This window comes from Aulonocara sp. 'chitande type north' Nkhata Bay, linkage group LG3 (assembly GCF_057382095.1).
Source record: "Aulonocara sp. 'chitande type north' Nkhata Bay isolate Kocher_YH1m ecotype deep benthic linkage group LG3, A_spYH_male_GT1.1, whole genome shotgun sequence".
Taxonomy (NCBI): domain Eukaryota; kingdom Metazoa; phylum Chordata; class Actinopteri; order Cichliformes; family Cichlidae; genus Aulonocara; species Aulonocara sp. 'chitande type north' Nkhata Bay.
The window spans coordinates 59,786,909-59,807,084 of NC_141346.1; the positions used below are offsets into that span (position 1 = coordinate 59,786,909).

General features: G+C 37.1%; 2 long non-coding RNA genes across 2 annotated transcripts in view; one reads left to right on the plus strand and one right to left on the minus strand.

Moving 5' to 3' along the window:
• LOC147336347 (uncharacterized) overlaps positions 1-20,176 on the plus strand; it is a 397,968-nt gene that overhangs the window by 352,433 nt on the left and 25,359 nt on the right. The gene's annotated exons all lie outside the window — the stretch shown is intronic.
• Positions 12,828-16,226, minus strand: LOC147336373 (uncharacterized). Its single transcript, XR_015128539.1, has 3 exons — positions 15,660-16,226; positions 15,342-15,478; positions 12,828-15,255 (listed from the first exon to the last, which is right to left on the minus strand). It is a non-coding gene; the product is annotated as an uncharacterized LOC147336373 (long non-coding RNA).

Consider the following 20,176-nt stretch of genomic DNA (forward strand, 5'->3'; position numbering starts at 1 on the left):
AAATCCAGCGGTGATTTTGAACAAGCTCTCCATTCACTTTATATGGAGAGTTTTCTGACCTTGTGTTAGTCTGAGGAGATTTGCAAAAATTCTATAAATCCCACAACAATGATGGTGACATTTTCTGAAAGCCAGCAAAAATACCTACGTTTTGATGTATAATTTGTGGAAGTTGAGTGAAAATTGAGCAAGTAGCAGGAAGTTGTTCGGACATGAAGTGAAAATTGCAAAACCTTCAGTGGCACACTGGAAGCCAAGAGCATAGCAACCATAACAACACATGTATTTTGTGAAAAATCACAATTTTGCAACTCAAAACTTTAAGAGGCATAAAAGTAAAACAGTAAAAGATTTGAAAAAGCTGAATCATACCTGAATAGCCCAATAATTTGTGAACATTTTAAAGTTTGAATGGTTGTTCTAGGTGAAAATATGAGGAAGTAGTTAAGTTTCAAAAACAAGCAAATTTTAGCAGAATTGCTGAAGTTTCCCATTCATTTCAATGGGACAAATTAAAGGAAAAAAGTGGAATATTTTAAAAAGTATAATAGTTAAAAATAGCAAAAATCATAGCAGGAATTAGCAAAAATAGCTGAATAGTTTAAAATTTGAACGGTGAAAATCGGCTGAAAATTGTGGAAGTAGTTTAACGGCGAAAAGTGTACGGAAGCAACTAGAATAATAATAATAACTAGAAAAATTTGCATTTCCTGCGAAAATGCAGTGTGGATGCTTAAAGCTGAAGCTGTATGCAAAAAGTAGCTGAAAAAGCTGAAAAGTTGCAGAAATTGTAAAAACTTTGCAGAAGCAAAGGAACATTGCTAAAATGTAATAATTTAGCAGAACTGCAATATCTTAGAGGAAACATAATACTTGGCAGAAATACAATAGCATAGCAGAACTTAGCAGAAATATTGTAACTTACCAGAAACATGATAACTTCTCAAAAATACAAGAATTTAGGAGAAATAGTATAAGATAACAGAAAGAATATATTTAGCCAAAAATACTTAAACATTACAGAAACACTATGATTTAGAAAAATAGTACAACATAGCAGAAATATTGTGATTTACCAGAGACACTGTGATGACCTATGAATATTGTAATTTTAAATTAAGACTATGTTTTAGCACAAATATTATAATTTGGCAGAAATACAATTATATAGCAGAAATGCTATATTTAGAAAGAAAAATATAATATAGTAGAAATACAATGATTTAGCAGAAATACTACAATATAGCATAATAACAATGATTTAGAACAAATACTATGATTGAGCAGAATAGCAATAACTGAAGTAGAAATATTGGAAAAGTTAAATGACAAGATGAAAAAAAAAAACAGAATATGGTTAAGTTCCCTCAAAACTAATTGTTGTTCACATGTGGAAAAAAACGAAATAAAAATAAATTAAAAAACAAGAAGGAACAGCCAACAATTACACATAAAATCAAATATGTATACACAAATGCACAGAGAGAGAGACACACAGAGGGTCTATGCCAGTCAACCAGTCTAAATATATTATATGTTTTTCCAACAATGAGATGCTGCCCTAAAGTTGGTCTCTCTCTCTCTCTCTGTCACACACACACACACACACACACACACACACACACACACACACACACACACACAGGGAGAGAAAAGTGAGTTTGTAGGTCAGCCTGGGAGCTGCTGAATTTGAATCCACCAATCAGAGAGCCTGTGCACTCTTTCCCTCCAAAACAGGTGCATCCTTTTTACACACGCAGCACAGAGAGACACAGGATCATTGCAGTCTATTTCTCATAATGACGACTCCCCTCAAACAAATGACCATAATTTCCTAACCGTAGGAGCTAGAACGGTCATTCTTACACCGTTTTGTTCAGAAGAGATGGGGGAATCTTCCAGTGTTTACAATTTATCATTAAAATATGAATTTTTAGAGATATATGACACCGATGACTTGTTGACTTAGAAGCCACGAATTCCCCAATATGCAAATTTGAATACCTGGAGCCCACATACATGATTGGCTGGCTGGGAAGCTGTGCAGGCCCTGATTTGTGGATTTGAATTCCTCAGCCCTCAGATATGATTGGCTGGCTTAGAAGCCATGAAGTCCCCAATATGCAAATTTGAATGCCTCAGGACACATATATGATTGGCTGGGAAACCGTGCAGGCCCTGATTTGAAAATTTGAATGTCTAAGTCCTCACAGAGGATTGGCTGCCTGGGGACCAGGCAGAAATATATAGAAATACTATGATTAAGCATAAATACTACATTTAGTAGAAATACTATGTTTTAGCACAAATACTATAAAAAGCAGAAATACTATAATTTAGCACAAATACTATTTTAAGCACAAATCCTATAAAAAGCAGAAATACTATATTAAGCACAAATTCTATAAAAAGCAGAAATACTATATTAAGCACAAATCCTATAAAAAGCAGAAATACTATATTAAGCACAAATCCTATTAAAAGCAGAAATACTATATTAAGCACAAATCTTATAAAATAGCAGAAACAGTATGATTTAGCACAATAGTAATAAGTTAAACAGAAAAATTGGAAAAGCAAAATGGACAGCTGAAAAAATGCTGAACATGCTGAGGGTCCCTCAAATATACTTGTTAAATGAAAAAATCAGCAAAAAAATGCACAGGGAGAGAGAAGTAAGTTTCTAGGTCAGCCTGGGAGCTGCTGAATTTGAATCCACCAATCAGAGAGCCTGTGTACTTTTTCCCGCCAAAACATGTGCCTCTTTTTACACACGCAGCACAGAGAGGCACAGGATTATTGCAGCCTATTTCTCATAGTGAGGACTCCCCTCAAACAAATGACCATAATTTCCAAACAGTAGGGGCTAGAGCGGTCATTCTTACACCGTTTTGTTCAGAAGAGATGGGGGAATCTTCCAGTGTTTACAATTTATCATTAAAATATGAATTATTAAAGATATTTGACTTGTAATGCACCATAACTGAGTAGAGCGAAGCAAAAACTGCCTTGACTTGCCCTCAAACAACGCTTTCTAACTCGAAATCTATTTGGAGTATCGATATCATTCTTTCACCGTAAGAGACAGCAGGCTTTGGTGAACAATCATGGAAATTTTCAGGTCTCTGTGGAAATCCAACAAAAAGTTATGACGAGAGAAAAAAGTGGTTCATTTCCACAGTTTGAAATCTGAAGAAATCTGAGCGAAGGACGAATTTCCTACCCTCAAACAAGTCCAACTCATTTCAGAACGGTAATAGGTGAGAAAGAAATTCTTGAATTGTGAGCGTCAGGGGTGTCTGAAGATATTCTGGGACAAGCCTCATGTCTTAACTTTGCTTCGTTAAGGAGATATGACGATTCGAATATGCCTCTCATTACAGAAATCCAGCGGTGATTTTGAACAAGCTCTCCATTCACTTTATATGGAGAGTTTTCTGACCTTGTGTTAGTCTGAGGAGATTTGCAAAAATTCTATAAATCCCACAACAATGATGGTGACATTTTCTGAAAGCCAGCAAAAATACCTACGTTTTGATGTATAATTTGTGGAAGTTGAGTGAAAATTGAGCAAGTAGCAGGAAGTTGTTCGGACATGAAGTGAAAATTGCAAAACCTTCAGTGGCACACTGGAAGCCAAGAGCATAGCAACCATAACAACACATGTATTTTGTGAAAAATCACAATTTTGCAACTCAAAACTTTAAGAGGCATAAAAGTAAAACAGTAAAAGATTTGAAAAAGCTGAATCATACCTGAATAGCCCAATAATTTGTGAACATTTTAAAGTTTGAATGGTTGTTCTAGGTGAAAATATGAGGAAGTAGTTAAGTTTCAAAAACAAGCAAATTTTAGCAGAATTGCTGAAGTTTCCCATTCATTTCAATGGGACAAATTAAAGGAAAAAAGTGGAATATTTTAAAAAGTATAATAGTTAAAAATAGCAAAAATCATAGCAGGAATTAGCAAAAATAGCTGAATAGTTTAAAATTTGAACGGTGAAAATCGGCTGAAAATTGTGGAAGTAGTTTAACGGCGAAAAGTGTACGGAAGCAACTAGAATAATAATAATAATAATAAAGAATAAAGAGAAACAGGAACTCAATAGTGTGGATGCTTAAGCATCCACACAATAAAGAATAAAGAGAAACAGGAACTCAATAGTGTGGATGCTTAAAGCATCCACACAACTAGAAAAATTTGCATTTCCTGCGAAAATGCAGTGTGGATGCTTAAAGCTGAAGCTGTATGCAAAAAGTAGCTGAAAAAGCTGAAAAGTTGCAGAAATTGTAAAAACTTTGCTGAAGCAAAAGAAGTTTGCTAAAATGGAATAACTTAGCAGAACTGCAATATCTTAGAGGAAACATAATACTTGGCAGAAATATAACAGCATAGCAGAATTTAGCAGAAATATTGTAACTTACCAGAAACATGATAACTTCTCAAAAATACAAGAATTTAGGAGAAATAGTATAAGATAACAGAAAGAATATATTTAGCCAAAAATACTTAAACATTACAGAAACACTATGATTTAGAAAAATAGTACAACAGAGCAGAAATATTGTGATTTACCAGAGACACTGTGATGAACTATGAATATTGTAATTTTAAATTAAGACTATGTTTTAGCACAAATATTATAATTTGGCAGAAATACTATAATTTAGCAGAAATACTATATTAAGCACAAATTCTATAAAAAGCAGAAATACTGTACTATGATTTAGTAGAAAAACTATAATTAATCAGAAATACTAAATTTAGCAGAAATACTATATTAAGCACAAATACTATGAAAAGCAGAAATAGTATATTAAGCACAAACTTATAAAATAGCAGAAATAGTATGATTTAGCACAATAGTAATAAGTTAAACAGAAAAATTGGAAAAGCAAAATGGACAGCTGAAAAAATGCTGAACATGCTGAGGGTCCCTCAAATATACTTGTTAAATGACAAAAATCTGCAAAAAAAATTATTACAGCCACACAATCACAAATATGTACACATGAGGAAACACACATGCACATGTCACACACACACACACACACACACACACACACACACACACACAGGGAGAGAGAAGTAAGTTTCTAGGTCAGCCTGGGAGCTGCTGAATTTGAATCCACCAATCAGAGAGGCTGTGCACTTTTCCCCACCAAAACAGGTGCATCTGTTTACACACGCAGCAGCACAGAGAGGCACAGGATTTTTGCAGTCTATTTCTCATAGTGACGACTCCCCTCAAACAAATGACCGTAATTTCCTAACCGTAGGGGCTAGAACGGTCATTCTTACACCGTTTTGTTCAGAAGAGATGGGGGAATCTTCAAGTGTTGACAATTTAATATTAAAATATGAATTTTTAGAGATATATGACATGGATGACTTGTTGACTTAGAAGCCACGAATTCCCCAATATGCAAATTTGAATGCCTGAGACCACATATGTGATTGGCTGGCTGGGAAGCCGTGCAGGCCCTGATTTGTGGATTTGAATTCCTCAGCCCTCAGATATGATTGGCTGGCTTAGAAGCCACAAGGCCCCAATATGCAAATTTGAATGCCTCAGGACACTTATTTGATTGGCTGGGAAACTGTGCAGGCCCTGATTTGAAAATTTGAATGTCTCAGTCCTCACAGAGGATTGGCTGCCTGGGGACCTGGCAGAAATATATAGAAATACTATTATTAAGCATAAATACTACATTTAGTAGAAATACTATGTTTTAGCACAAATATTATAAAAAGAAGAAAAACTATAATTTAGCAGAAATACTATATTAAGCACAAATCCTATAAAAAGCAGAAATACTATAATTTAGAACAAATAGTATAAAAAGCAGAAAGACTATAATTTAGCAGAAATACTATGTTAGGCACAAATCCTATAAAAAGCAGAAATACTATAATTTAGCAGAAATACTATGTTAGGCACAAATCCTATAAAAAGCAGAAATACTATAATTTAGCAGAAATACTATATTAGGCATAAATCCTATGAAAAGCAGAAATAGTATGATTTAGCAGAAATACTGTATTTAGCACAAGTACCGAAAAGTACCAGAAATACTATGATTTAGCAGAATAGTAATAACTTATTGAAACACAAATGCACAGAGGGACACACAAACACAGGCTCTAATCCAGTCAACCAGTCTAACTATGTTCAATTTAAATCCTACAATGACATGCTGTCAAATAAGGGCAGGGTCCTCTCTCTCCCACTAAACACATACACACACACACACACACACACACACACACACACACACACACACACACACACACACAGGGAGAGAGAAGTAAGTTTCTAGGTCAGCCTGGGAGCTGGTGAATTTGAATCCACCAATCAGAGAGGCTGTTTACGTTTTCCCGCCAAAACAGGTGCATCTTTTTACACACGCAGCACAGAGACATAGACCTGCTTCTTTCAGTTTATTTCACATAGTGAGGATTCCCCTCAAACAAATGACCATAATTTCCTAACCATAGGGGCTAGAGCGGTCATTCTTACACCGTTTTGTTCAGAAGAGATGGGGGAATCTTCAAGTGTTGACAATTTATCATTAAAATATGAATTTTTAGAGATATATGACATGGATGACTTGTTGACTTAGAAGCCACGAATTCCCCAATATGCAAATTTGAATACCTGGAGCCCACATACATGATTGGCTGGCTGGGAAGCTGTGCAGGCCCTGATTTGTGGATTTGAATTCCTCAGCCCTCAGATATGATTGGCTGGCTTAGAAGCCATGAAGGCCCCAATATGCAAATTTGAATGCCTCAGGACACATATATGATTGGCTGGGAAGCCGTGCAGGCCCTGATTTGAAAATTTGAATTTCTCAGTCCTCACAGAGGATTGGCTGCCTGGGGACCTGGCAGAAATATATAGAAATACTATGATTAAGCATAAATACTACATTTAGTAGAAATACTATGTTTTAGCACAAATACTATAAAAAGCAGAAATACTATAATTTAGCAGAAATACTATATTAAGCACAAATCCTAAAAAAAGCAGAAATAGGATGATTAAGCATAAACACTACATTTAGTAGAAATACTATGTTTGAGCAAAAATCCTATAAAAAGCAGAAATACTATATTGGGCACAAATCCCATAAAAAGCAGAAATAGTATGATTAAGCATAAATACTACATTTAGTAGAAATACTATGTTTTAGCACAAATAGTATAAAAAGCAGAAATACTATATTAGGTACAAATCCTATAAAAAGCAGAAATACTATATTAGGCACAAATCCTATAAAAAGCAGAAATACTATATTAGGCACAAATCCTATAAAAAGCAGAAATACTATATTAGGCACAAATAGTATAAAAAGCAGAAATACTATAATTTAGCAGAAATACTATGTTAGGCACAAATCCTATAAAAAGAACAAATACTATAATTTAGCAGAAATACTATATTAGGCACAAATCTTATGAAAAGCAGAAATACTATGATTTAGCAGAATAGTAATAACTTACAAAATTACAAATATGGAGGCATATTGAAACAGAAATGCACAGAGGGACACACAAACACAGGCTCTAATCCAGTCAACCAGTCTAACTATATTCAATTTAAATCCTACAATGACATGCTGCCAAATAAGGGCAGGGTCCTCTCTCTCCCACTAAACACATACACACACACACACACACACACACACAGAAGAGAGCTGCCGAATTTAAATCCACCAATCAGAGTGGCTGTTTACGTTTTCCCGCCAAAACAGGTGCATCTTTTTACACACGCAGCACAGAGAGGCACAGGATTATTGCAGCCTATTTCTCATAGTGAGGACTCCCCACAAACAAATGACCATAATTTCCTAACCGTAGGGGCTAGAGCGGTCATTCTTACACCGTTTTGTTCAGAAGAGATGGGGGAATCTTCCAGTGTTAACAATTTATCATTAAAATGTGAATTTTTAGAGATATACGACATGGATGACTTGTTGACTTAGAAGCCACGAATTCCCCAATATGCAAATTTGAATGCCTGAGGCCACATATATGATTGGCTGGCTGGGAAGCCGTGCAGGCCCTGATTTGTGGATTTGAATTCCTCAGCCCTCAGATATGATTGGCTGGCTTAGAAGCCATGAAGGCCCCAATATGCAAATTTGAATGCCTCAGGACACATATGATTGGTTGGGAAACCGTGCAGGCCCTGATTTGAAAATTTGAATGTCTAAGTCCTCACAGAGGATTGGCTGCCTGGGGACCTGGCAGAAATATATAGAAATACTATGATTAAGCATAAATACTACATTTAGTAGAAATACTATGTTTTAGCACAAATACTATAAAAAGCAGAAATACTATAATTTAGCAGAAATACTATATTAAGCACAAATCCTAAAAAAAGCAGAAATAGGATGATTAAGCATAAACACTACATTTAGTAGAAATACTATGTTTGAGCAAAAATCCTATAAAAAGCAGAAATACTATATTAGGCACAAATCCCATAAAAAGCAGAAATAGTATGATTAAGCATAAATACTACATTTAGTAGAAATACTATGTTTTAGCACAAATAGTATAAAAAGCAGAAATACTGTAATTTAGCAGAAATACTATATTAGGCACAAATCTTATAAAATAGCAGAAATAGTATGATTTAGCACAATAGTAATAAGTTAAACAGAAAAATTGGAAAAGCAAAATGGACAGCTGAAAAAATGCTGAACATGCTGAGGGTCCCTCAAATATACTTGTTAAATGAAAAAATCAGCAAAAAAATGCACAGGGAGAGAGAAGTAAGTTTCTAGGTCAGCCTGGGAGCTGCTGAAATTGAATCCACCAATCAGAGAGCCTGTGTACTTTTTCCCGCCAAAACATGTGCCTCTTTTTACACACGCAGCACAGAGAGGCACAGGATTATTGCAGCCTATTTCTCATAGTGAGGACTCCCCTCAAACAAATGACCATAATTTCCAAACCGTAGGGGCTAGAGCGGTCATTCTTACACCGTTTTGTTCAGAAGAGATGGGGGAATCTTCCAGTGTTTACCATTTATCATTAAAATATGAATTATTAAAGATATTTGACTTCTAATGCACCATAACTGAGTAGAGCGAAGCAAAAACTGCCTTGACTTGCCCTCAAACAACGCTTTGTGACTTGAAATCTATTTGGAGTATCGATATCATTCTTTCACCGTAAGAGACAGCAGGCTTTGGTGAACAATCATGGAAATTTTCAGGTCTCTGTGGAAATCCAACAAAAAGTTATGACGAGAGAAAAAAGTGGTTCATTTCCACAGTTTGAAATCTGAAGAAATCTGAGCGAAGGACGAATTTCCTACCCTCAAACAAGTCCAACTCATTTCAGAACGGTAATAGGTGAGAAAGAAATTCTTGAATTGTGAGCGTCAGGGGTGTCTGAAGATATTCGGGGACAAGCTTCATGTCTTAACTTTGCTTCGTTAATGAGATATGACGATTCGAATATGCCTCTCATTACAGAAATCCAGCGGTGATTTTGAACAAGCTCTCCATTGACTTTATATGGAGAGTTTTCTGACATTGTGTTGGTCTGAGGAGATTTGCGAAAATTCTATAAATCCCACAACAATGATAGTGACATTTCCTGAAAGCCAGCAAAAATACCTACGTTTTGATGTATAATTTGTGGAAGTTGAGTGAAAATTGAGCAAGTAGCAAACAGTTGTTCGGACATGAAGAGAAGACTGCAAAACCTTCAGTGACACACTGGAAGCCAAGAGCATAGCAACCATAACAACGCATGTATTTTGTGAAAAATCACAATTTTGCAACTCAAAACTTTAAGAGGCATAAAAGTAAAACAGTAGAAGATTTGAAAAAGCTGAATCATACCTGAATAGCCCAATAATTTGTGAACATTTTAAAATTTGAATGGTTGTTCTAGGTGAAAGTATGAGGAAGTAGTTAAGTTTCAAAAACAAGCAAATTTTAGCAGAATTGCTGAAGTTTCCCATTCATTTCAATGGGACAAATTAAAGGAAAAAAGCTTAATATTTTAAAAAGTATAATAGTTAAAAATACCAAAAGTCATAGCCGGCATTAGCAAAAATAGCTGAATAGTTTAAAGTTTGAACGGTGAAAATAGCACAAAAACTGTGGAAGTAGTTAAACGGCGAAAAGTGTACGGAAGTCCTAAGAATAATAAAGAATAAAGAGAAACAGGAACTCAATAGTGTGGATGCTTAAAGCATCCACACAACTAGAAAAATTTGCATTTCCTGTGAAAATGCAGTGTGGATGCTTTAAAGCTGAAGCTGTATGCAAAACCTAGCTGAAAAAGCTGAAAAGTTGCAGAAATTGTAAAAACTTTGCAGAAGCAAAAGAACTTTGCTAAAATGTAATAACTTTGCAGAACTGCAATATCTTAGAGGAAACATAATACCTGGCAGAAATACAATAGCATAGCAGAACTTAGCAGAAATATTGTAACTTGCCAGAAACATGATAACTTCTCAAAAATACAAGAATTTAGGAGAAATAGTATAAGATAACAGAAAGAATATATATTTAGCCAAAAATACTTAAACATTACGGAAACACTATGATTTAGAAAAATAGTACAACATAGCAGAAATACTGTGATTTACCAGAGACACTGTGATGAACTATGAATATTGTAATTTTAAATTAATACTATGTTTCAGCACAAATACTCTAGTTTAGCAAAAATATTACATCATAGCAGAAATACAATTATATAGCAGAAATGCTATATTTAGAAAGAAAAATATAATATAGTAGAAATACTATGATTTAGCAGAAATACTACAATATAGCATAATAACAATGATTTAGAACAAATACTATGATTGAGCAGAACAGTAATAACTTAAGTGAAAATACTGGAAAAGTAAAATGACAAGAAATAAAAAAAAAAAAAAGAAAAAAAAGAAATTCAGAAATGTAAAGAGAGAGACACACACACAGGGTCTATGCCAGTCAGCCATTCTGAATATATTATATTTTTATCAAACTATGAGATGCTGCCCTAAAGAGGGTCTTTCTCTCTCTCTCTCTCTCTCTCTCACTCACTCACTCACTCACTCACTCACTCACACACACACACACACACACACACACACACACACACACACACACACACACACACACACACACACACACACACACACACAGGGAGAGAGAAGTGAGTTTCTAGGTCAGCCTGGGAGCTGCTGAATTTGAATCCACCAATTAGAGAGGCTGTGTACTTTTTCCCGCCAAAACAGGTGCATGCAGCACAGAGAGACAGGATTTTTGCAGTCTATTTCTCATAGTGAGGACTCCCCTTAAACAAATGACTATAATTTCCTAACCGTAGGGGCTAGAGCGGTCATTCTTACACCGTTTTGTTCAGAAGAGATGGGGGAATCTTCCAGTGTTGACAATTTATCATTGAAATATGAATTATTAAAGATATTTGACTTCTAATGCACCATAACTGAGTAGAGCGAAGCAAAAACTGCCTTGACTTGCCCTCAAAAAACGCTTTGTAACTCTAAATCTATTTGGAGTATCGATATCATTCTTTCACCGTAAGAGACAGCAGGCTTTGGTGAACAGTCATGAAAATTTTCAGGTCGCTGTGGAAATCCAACAAAAAGTTATGATGAAAGAAAAAAGTGGTTCATTTCCAGAGTTTGAAATCTGAGCGAAGGACGAATTTCCTACTCTCAAACAAGTCCAACTCATTTCAGAACGGTAATAGGTGAGAAAGAAATTCTTGAATTGTGAGCGTCAGGAGTGTCTGAAGATATACGGGGACAAGCCTCATGTTTTAACTTCGCTTCGTTAAGGAGATATGACGATTCGAAAATGCCTCTCATTACAGAAATGCAGCGGTGATTTTGAACAAACTCCATTGACTTTATATGGAGAGTTTTCCGACTTTGTGTTGGTCTGAGGAGATTTGCCAAAATTCTATAAATCCCACAACAATGATAGTGACATTTTCTGAAAGCCAGCAAAAATACCTACTTTTTGATGTATAATTTGTGGAAGTTGAGTGAAAATTGAGCAAGTAGCAAACAGTTGTTCGGACATGAAGAGAAGACTGCAAAACCTTCAGTGGCACACTGGAAGCCAAGAGCATAGCAACCATAACAACACATGTATTTTGTGAAAAATCACAATTTTGCAACTCAAGACTTTAAGAGGCATAAAAGTAAAACGGTAAAAGATTTGAAAAAGCTGATTTATACCTGAATAGCCCAATAATTTGAGAACATTTTAAAGTTTGAATGGTTGTTCTAGGTGAAAATATGAGGAAGTAGTTATATTTCAAAAACAAGAAAATTTTACCAGAATTGCAGAAGTTTCCCATTCATTTCAAATTAAAGGAAAAAAGCTTAATATTTTAAAAAGTATAATAGTGAAAAATACCAAAAGACATAGCCGTCATTAGCAGAAATAGCAGAATAGTTTAAAATTTGAACGGTGAAAATAGCACAAAAATTGTGGAAGTAGATCCACGGCGAAAAGTGTACGGAAACATCAAGAAGGAACTCAATAGTGTGGATGCTTAAAGCATCCACACAATAATAACTAGAAAAATTTGCATTTCCTGCGAAAATGCAGTGTGGATGCTTAAAGCTGAAGCTGTATGCAAAAAGTAGCTGAAAAAGCTGAAAAGTTGCAGAAATTGTAAAAACTTTGCAGAAGCAAAAGAACTTTTCTAAAATGTAATAACTTAGCAGAACTGCAATCACTTAGAGGAAACTGTAAAGCTGAAGCTGTCTGCTGAAAATACTTGAAAATAGCTGAAGAAGCTGAAGAAATCAAAGTCAGTGTTTAAAAAGTTGTTGAAATTTTAATAACTTTGCAGAACAACATCAAGTTAGCAAAAATGTAATAACTTAGCAGAAATGCAATAACTTAGAAGAAACATAACAATTCAGCAGAAATGTTGTAATTTACCAGAAGCTACAACTTAGCAGAAATGTAATAATTTAGTCAAAAATTAATAACTTGGCAGAAATATTACAACTTACCAGAACTGCTATAATTTTGCAGAAATGTAATTATTAGGAAAAAAATGTATACAGATAACAGCTGAAAACGATGACGTAACCTCAAAGTTACTTGTTTAACTGTGAAAAATGACCAGAAACATTAGAAAAGAAAGAAAACCAATTCAATTCAATTTATATAGCACCAAATCACAACAAAAGTCACCTTAAGGCGCTTCATAGATACAGAGAAAAACCCAACAATCATATGACATATGACCCCCTATGAGCAAGCACTTTGGCGACAGTGGGAAGGAAAAACTCCCTATTAACAGGAAGAAACCTCCAGCAGAACCAGGCTCAGGGAGGGGCGGCCATCTGCTGCGACCGGTTGGGGTGAGAGAAGGAAGACAGGAATACCAGCCAGCAGATAAACTGATGTGAAACAAAACCAAGGTAAAATTGCAGAATTTACACAGTTGGTGAAAGGTAAAAATGGCAACAACAACCCCCAAACAAACAAACAAAAAAAACAAACAAACAACATTTAGTTAATAAGTGCACAAGATGATTCGATGATAAATATGGTACCAATCTACAAAATACTGTCGAAATGAAGTCCACATTGTGATATATTTCAGGTGTGGAGAGTCACAGAGCTAAACAATCGATGTGCATATTTAAAGAATCAAATAAAGAACATTGTTGTGGAATAAATTACAGTGAATAATAATCACTGCCCCGCGTTAGAGAGTGACTTATGATGATGTATTAATTGGCTTAACTTTACCTCTAACAGCTTTTCACATAGTGCTGTGACCAGGGTGAAATCCATCATAAAGTAACTGTAAACAGTAGAACCATTAGCATGAATGTTATGGTTCTACTCTGATCAAAACTCAAGTCAGCTGTGTGACCTGATATAAAATGATAAAGAGGAACACATATAAATGACCTTTATGAACTTTTCAAAATGACTTTATATGTCTGACCCATTATCTATATATATTAGAGCAGATGTGGAAAACCACTGTTAGACCTACTCTATACTAACACAAACACAGTCAAAAATTCATTGCTAGTGTGACATGTGGTCCTTTTTGCCTTTGACCAATGATATGCTGGTTACTTGGACCAGTTTAGTATTTGCTGTCACAGAGGAATGTTAACCATAAATCCAAAAGACAAAACTGAAAAAACATGTTAATTGCAAACATGTTTTTGCTTAGTAAAAGGATTGAAATTACATGGAAACTGTCACCTTAAAGCCTCATTGTAAATATCATCACAAACAGATGTTTTCCACACGGTTAACAAAGCTCCACCACATCCAATCACTGCATATAAATCTAAAAGAAAACAACAACAAATAAAATGTAATTAACACAAGTGAAGTCTAAGGAGCTTGGAAAGAAAAGCGTCTGGACTTCTTTGAGTTCCTTGAAGACGTTTCACCTCTCATCCGAGAAGCTTCTTCAGTTCTAAGGGTCAATGGTGGAGAGTCCCAGATTTAAACCCAGTGGGAGTTTCCCCCCAAAGAGGGACAAAGAACCCCCTGATGATCCTCTACCTAATCACATGAGCCAAGGTGTGAAAGTGGGTGTGGGTCCCAATCAGCCAGGGTTTCGGGTGAGCTCATTGTGAAACCTGGCCCCACCCTATCATGTGATTTCCTGAGGTCAGGAAATCACCCACGCCCACTCCCAGGATGTGAGTGGACGTTACGGTGTCTGGAGAGGGAACTCAAAACTGGATTATAGATGGCAGACAGTTGGTGTCGTAAACCACCGCCTCTGTTCAAAGATGGTCGCTCACAGTGGACGTAAATGGCTTCTTTCACTCCTCCATCTGTCCAAAATGTGAACATTGGCATCCTCAAAGAGTGACCTTTGTCCTTTAGATGCAGATGAACTGCTGAGTCTTGTCCTGTGGAGGTGGCTCTTCTATGTTGTGCCATGCGCTGGTGAAGTGGCTGTTTGGTCTCTCCGATGTAGAAGTCTGGGCATTCCTCGCTGCACTGTACAGCGTACACCACATTGTTAAGTTTGTGTTTAGGAGTTTTGTCTTTCGGGTGAACCAGTTTCTGTCTGAGTGTGTTACTGGGTCTGAAGTACACTGGGATGTCGTATTTGGAGAAAACTCTCCTGAGTTTTTCTGATACACCGGCTACATAGGGGATGACAATGTTGTTGTGTCTGTCTTTCTTATCCTCCCTCGCTGGTGTCTGATGTTCTTTTCTGTGAAGCTGGAATGCAGGCACACTGGACGAGCTTGTTCTAAAAAATACAGAAAAAGGAACATTTTATTTGTGTTAAGGCCTAAAAACTACAAATAAGTTATACAATGAACAATATTGAAATACCTTATAGGTGCTGTGGGCCACATAACCAGAATCCAGAGCAATCTCACACTCGCATGATGGTGAGGAAAGACATGAGCTCTGCAATGAGGTTTGAATGTCTCAGTTGGGACACTGAAGAACTCAGAAGACAGCAATACCTGCACAGAGAGACAGAGTAGAAAAAGCATAGATTTGTAATCCATAATGTCAATTAAAACTCAAAAAGTGTCAACAAGTATAATCATTTGAGTGTGGAATTATTTATGCAATAAACAAGATTTTAATTAATTAATTGAATTAAAAACACTGACATTTTTTATCAAAGATAAAGAATCATACCTCTCTCTGCTCTGAGGATCACTGAGCATCTCTGACAGGAAATACAGTTTCCTCAGTATGAGTCATCATTGATGGTCTCAGAGGTTGTAGTGTGGCAGCATGATGATGGTCTCCAGATCAGGCAGGAGGTCAGGTGATGGGTGTGTCATCTTCTCCATTGAAGACACACTGGTATGGCAGTTCATAACACAGCAGTCTCCTTGTGGCATGTAGTTATCTGTGCAGTCCAGCACTGATGGATCAGGTTTGGCTCAGCAGTTCATGAAGATGGTGTTAAGATGTTGTTGTTTCAGCTGAGGATGGTGAAGTTTGAAGGTTTTGCCACAAAGGAGACTGTGCCGTTTCTGAAAAAATATATCTAACAAAACACGTGCTTATAACACCACCCACCCAGCTCAGCCCCCAAGTGTCTATGTAATGCTGGTATGGGGTGTCAGTTACTAAGTTTAATTAGTGCATCAGAAAGCGGGGGCTACACCTAAAGCCCACACTTTCTGATATCTTTGTTTATTTGCAGCTTTTTCCAGCTGCTCAGAGAATTCTGACTTGGCCTTTATCCACCCAAACCCAAACCCACCCAGATAAAGGCCAAGTCAAACTCACACACCATACCAGCATTACATAGACACTTGGGGGCTGAGCTGGGTGGGTGGTGTTAAACTGTAGTCGGGAACTTTCAGAAAACTATCCATTTACTTCTACATCAGTTTTTATACACATTCTGTAAGCTGTACTAATGTTTTTCTCTACATAATGTATCATTATAGACATCTCTGGTAGCCTAAAGATAGTTTAAAACTTTTGACATTTTTTACCTGTAAAACATGATAAGCAAAAACTCATTCATCACAAAAACTTTTGATTCTACAAAATCTACTATAATCAAGAAAATATAATTGTCTGTATTTATTCATGTGACCCATAATAAATACCTGCATTTATCTGGGATTTATTTATTTACTATTTCATATTTTAAAGCCCTTGGAGGGGAAGATCTCGTTTGTTGAGCTACATACGTCATAGTAAAAAGATTTAGTCATTTAAAACATGATGTTGGTTTATCAAATGTTGCAGCACATTTCAGATCAGAGGTGCATGATAGCAGATGTTCTCTGCTCTGCATGAAGTTCAGCAATGATTTGGTGAAATGATTAATAACATTGCAATAAGAAAGGGTCTTCTGACAGACAGAGTAGGGAAGACCCTTTTTTCAATGAAAAATCTTTTTCATGCTCTACAATCAGTAAACTCTGTAACAAACATGATCTGTAATTGTTTCAAAACTCACCAGACGACTTCATGATTGGCTCGAGGACAGGACACAAAAGACAGGGTTGTGGTAACTGTAATATGATCTCAGAACACCTGAATACAGACATTTCTGTGGCTGAGAAATAAAAATGAGGTCAAGCAGGGTGTTCTTGTCTGTAGTGGCAGAAGTGATCAGCTGTGAATACCCTCTCGACTGAAACTGCTCCAGAATCTGTTTTCTTCCACTCTGCAACTGGTTTTCATTAAAATCTCCACACACAATGATTGGGTGATAGTCCATGATTTCAAGTGAATCTAAAAGACTTACCAGGTTTTGCATGAATGGTGTCAAACTGTAGTCAGGGGGTCTGTACACAACAGCAATGAGCGCAGGGAATGGAGCCTGAACCTTCAACACTAAAAACTCAAGATCAGTGACATTATGCAGATACTGTTTTACCTGAACCTGAAAATGATTCCTCAAATACACAACAACTCCCCCACCACTTCTGCTGGCCATGTGAGGAAAGTTTGTGTAGGACACATGTCTGTTGCGTTTAAACATGGTGTAGCCGTCCAAATGAAGACTGTCTGCAACAAAGGAGCCTTGAAGGTGAGACTCAGTGAGACACAAAACATCTGCTAAACACATTTCATGATGACTCTTGATGTCACTGATGTGAGATGGCAAACCCTCCGTATTGTGATGGATCAGTGTAAGAGTGTCAAGTCTGCTGGCTGTTTCTCTGACCTGAAGAAGAGGCATCATTTCCTCAACACTGGCTTGTCTCATGGTTTGGAGCGCTGCAGTTACCTCGGGATTGGCGTAAATCTTTTTCTCATCCAAGTCCTGCAAATAGAGTCCACTGAGAGACGTCACCCTGCTGAGAGCAACGTAAGCCATACCTGGTTCAAAAATGTTCTTCATTGAAACTACAGCTGTCTGTGTTGTAAGACCCTGAGTTTTGTGAATTGTGCAAGCGAATGCTAGCTTTACAGGAAACTGTCTGCGTACCGCTCCTTTAAACTTCAGACTCTCCTCTGCTCTCTCAATGTAAACAAGATCATCAGATGCTGCATTAGCACTGCGGTTGTGTCTCATAGGCTGCCGGTTGTCCATCCTGAGCCCCAGTTTAATTATGTGTCCATCATTTTCAGATCTCACCACCTTTACCAGTATACCAAAAGCACCGTTGACTAAACCGTTTAGTGTGTCCAAGTTTCTGGTCAGCATGACTCGAGCTCCTTCAGCAACATTCAGAGTGTCAGGTAAATCATTTCGCCCACCTGTAAATGGTTTGTCTCTTCGTTCCATTCTGCCTGTACATTTATCCTTCTGGAAATCGTCTGCATTGATGATTATGATGTTTGAATGAAGCTTCTTCAGGGTATCTGTGTTGTGGGATTCCACATTCTTGTTGGTGGCATAAATGTGTAAGACCTCAGTTGGACATTCTTCTGGTGCAGTCACAGCCTGTGACAGCAAATCTCTGTCGCACTGAGAAAGCTCATCTGTCTTTTCTTTGACTCTAATCCTGTTCAGCATCTCTGCAAAGGCCACATCATCTTTCTGACGCATGATCTCGGTTAGAGTGATCATCTGAAAATGTTCCTGCCATAGGTCAATCTGTTCTGGATCGTAAACACAGAGAGGTTTAGACTGTCGCACTGGTGGCAGCTGGTAAAAATCTCCAACAGCTAAAACTGACATTCCACCAAAAGGTCTCTGAGTGCCTTTGATTTGTTTCAGTCTTGCATCCACATAGGCAAAAAGGGGTTTTGAAACCATTGAAATCTCATCAATAACAATAATTTCAGCATTCATCAGCTCAGATCTGACTTCATCCAGTTGGTTACCAAGTCCTTGAATGGGTGGTTTCAGACTCCTGGGTAGTTTCAGTAGAGAATGTAACGTAGAGCCACTGATAGAAAAAGCTGCTGTACCGGTAAATGAAGTCAGTAAAACAGTTGGATTTGATATGTCAGCTTCTTCTGCATTAGCAGGCAGTCTGCTCAGGATCTTTGATGCTTCAGAATGAATACACTTAATCAGATGTGACTTTCCAGTTCCTGCACCACCGTTGATATAGAAGAAAAATGGATCTGGGTTCAAACCACAAATTCGCTGAATACACCAGTCTCTTATGGCATAGAACACGCAGGCCTGCTTCTGGTTCAGATTCTGATACATTACACGTACCACGGCTGGATCTACTGCAGGTTGTTCTCTGACGGCTCTGATCTTTGTTACAGCATCAGACTGACGACTGTAGTCGGGAACATTCTCCTGTTCGTTCTCATCATCAGAATGTCTCTCAGGAAGATTCTCATCACATTGCAGCCTCACAACTTCAGATTCAGGAGCAAGATTACACCATTCATCAATCACAACATCCCTATTTTGTTCAAACTCTTCCAGTGCACTCTCAATATCCTCAGAGTTCTTCTCATACTTGTCTTTATTTCTTTTCACAACCCTTTTCACAGACTCACTGTGGTCTGAACATGGAAGTCGTACAAAACCTGAGTTGTAGAAGGACTGATAGGTTTGGAACCCTTGTGGTTTCAGTTCCTGCTCTGATCTGTGTGGAAGGTAAAGTCTCAACAGTCGACCATAATATTGCTCAGGATCTTTTTCCTGTGAACAGTGGTAATACCTGATTATAGCTGGTTTATCATTCTTTCGCCTTTGTACAAATCCAAGCTGGTTTAGAAGAGGAAGCACATCTTTTCCTTCATTTGGACCACTCACCAACCTGCACAAGGCAGCAAAATCAGCCAGTGACATTTCCTCATATTCTGGGGTCTCAGGTCTGCATTTGTATTTATCACTCAAACTTGTCATCCAAATATTACAACTGTCGTGTGTTGTGCTTTCCAGGAAGCTCATGGGCCGACTCATTTTTACTGGGTTATCATCTGTTGGTACAAATACAACACTGCGGGAACATTTTTTCATTTTTAGGCCACAGACTCGAGTCACACACTCCTGTGCGCTGATTTCTCTCTTTTTTGAGTAAGCCTGCATCACAGCTCTCATTTCATCACATTCATTGACGGTGTTCTTATCAGAGTTGTCAATAACTGTCTTCAGGTATTCAGAGAGGCCAGATTCTTTCTTTGTTATATATTTACAGAGGTATTCTATACATGAATAGGCATTCAAAATGAATGAGACATCTAAATTAGAGTTCCAGGCTTCAAGCAGGTCTGGGTTGTAATTGTTGATCCAACACTCATTTGGGTCACGTTTCAGAATCAGAGCT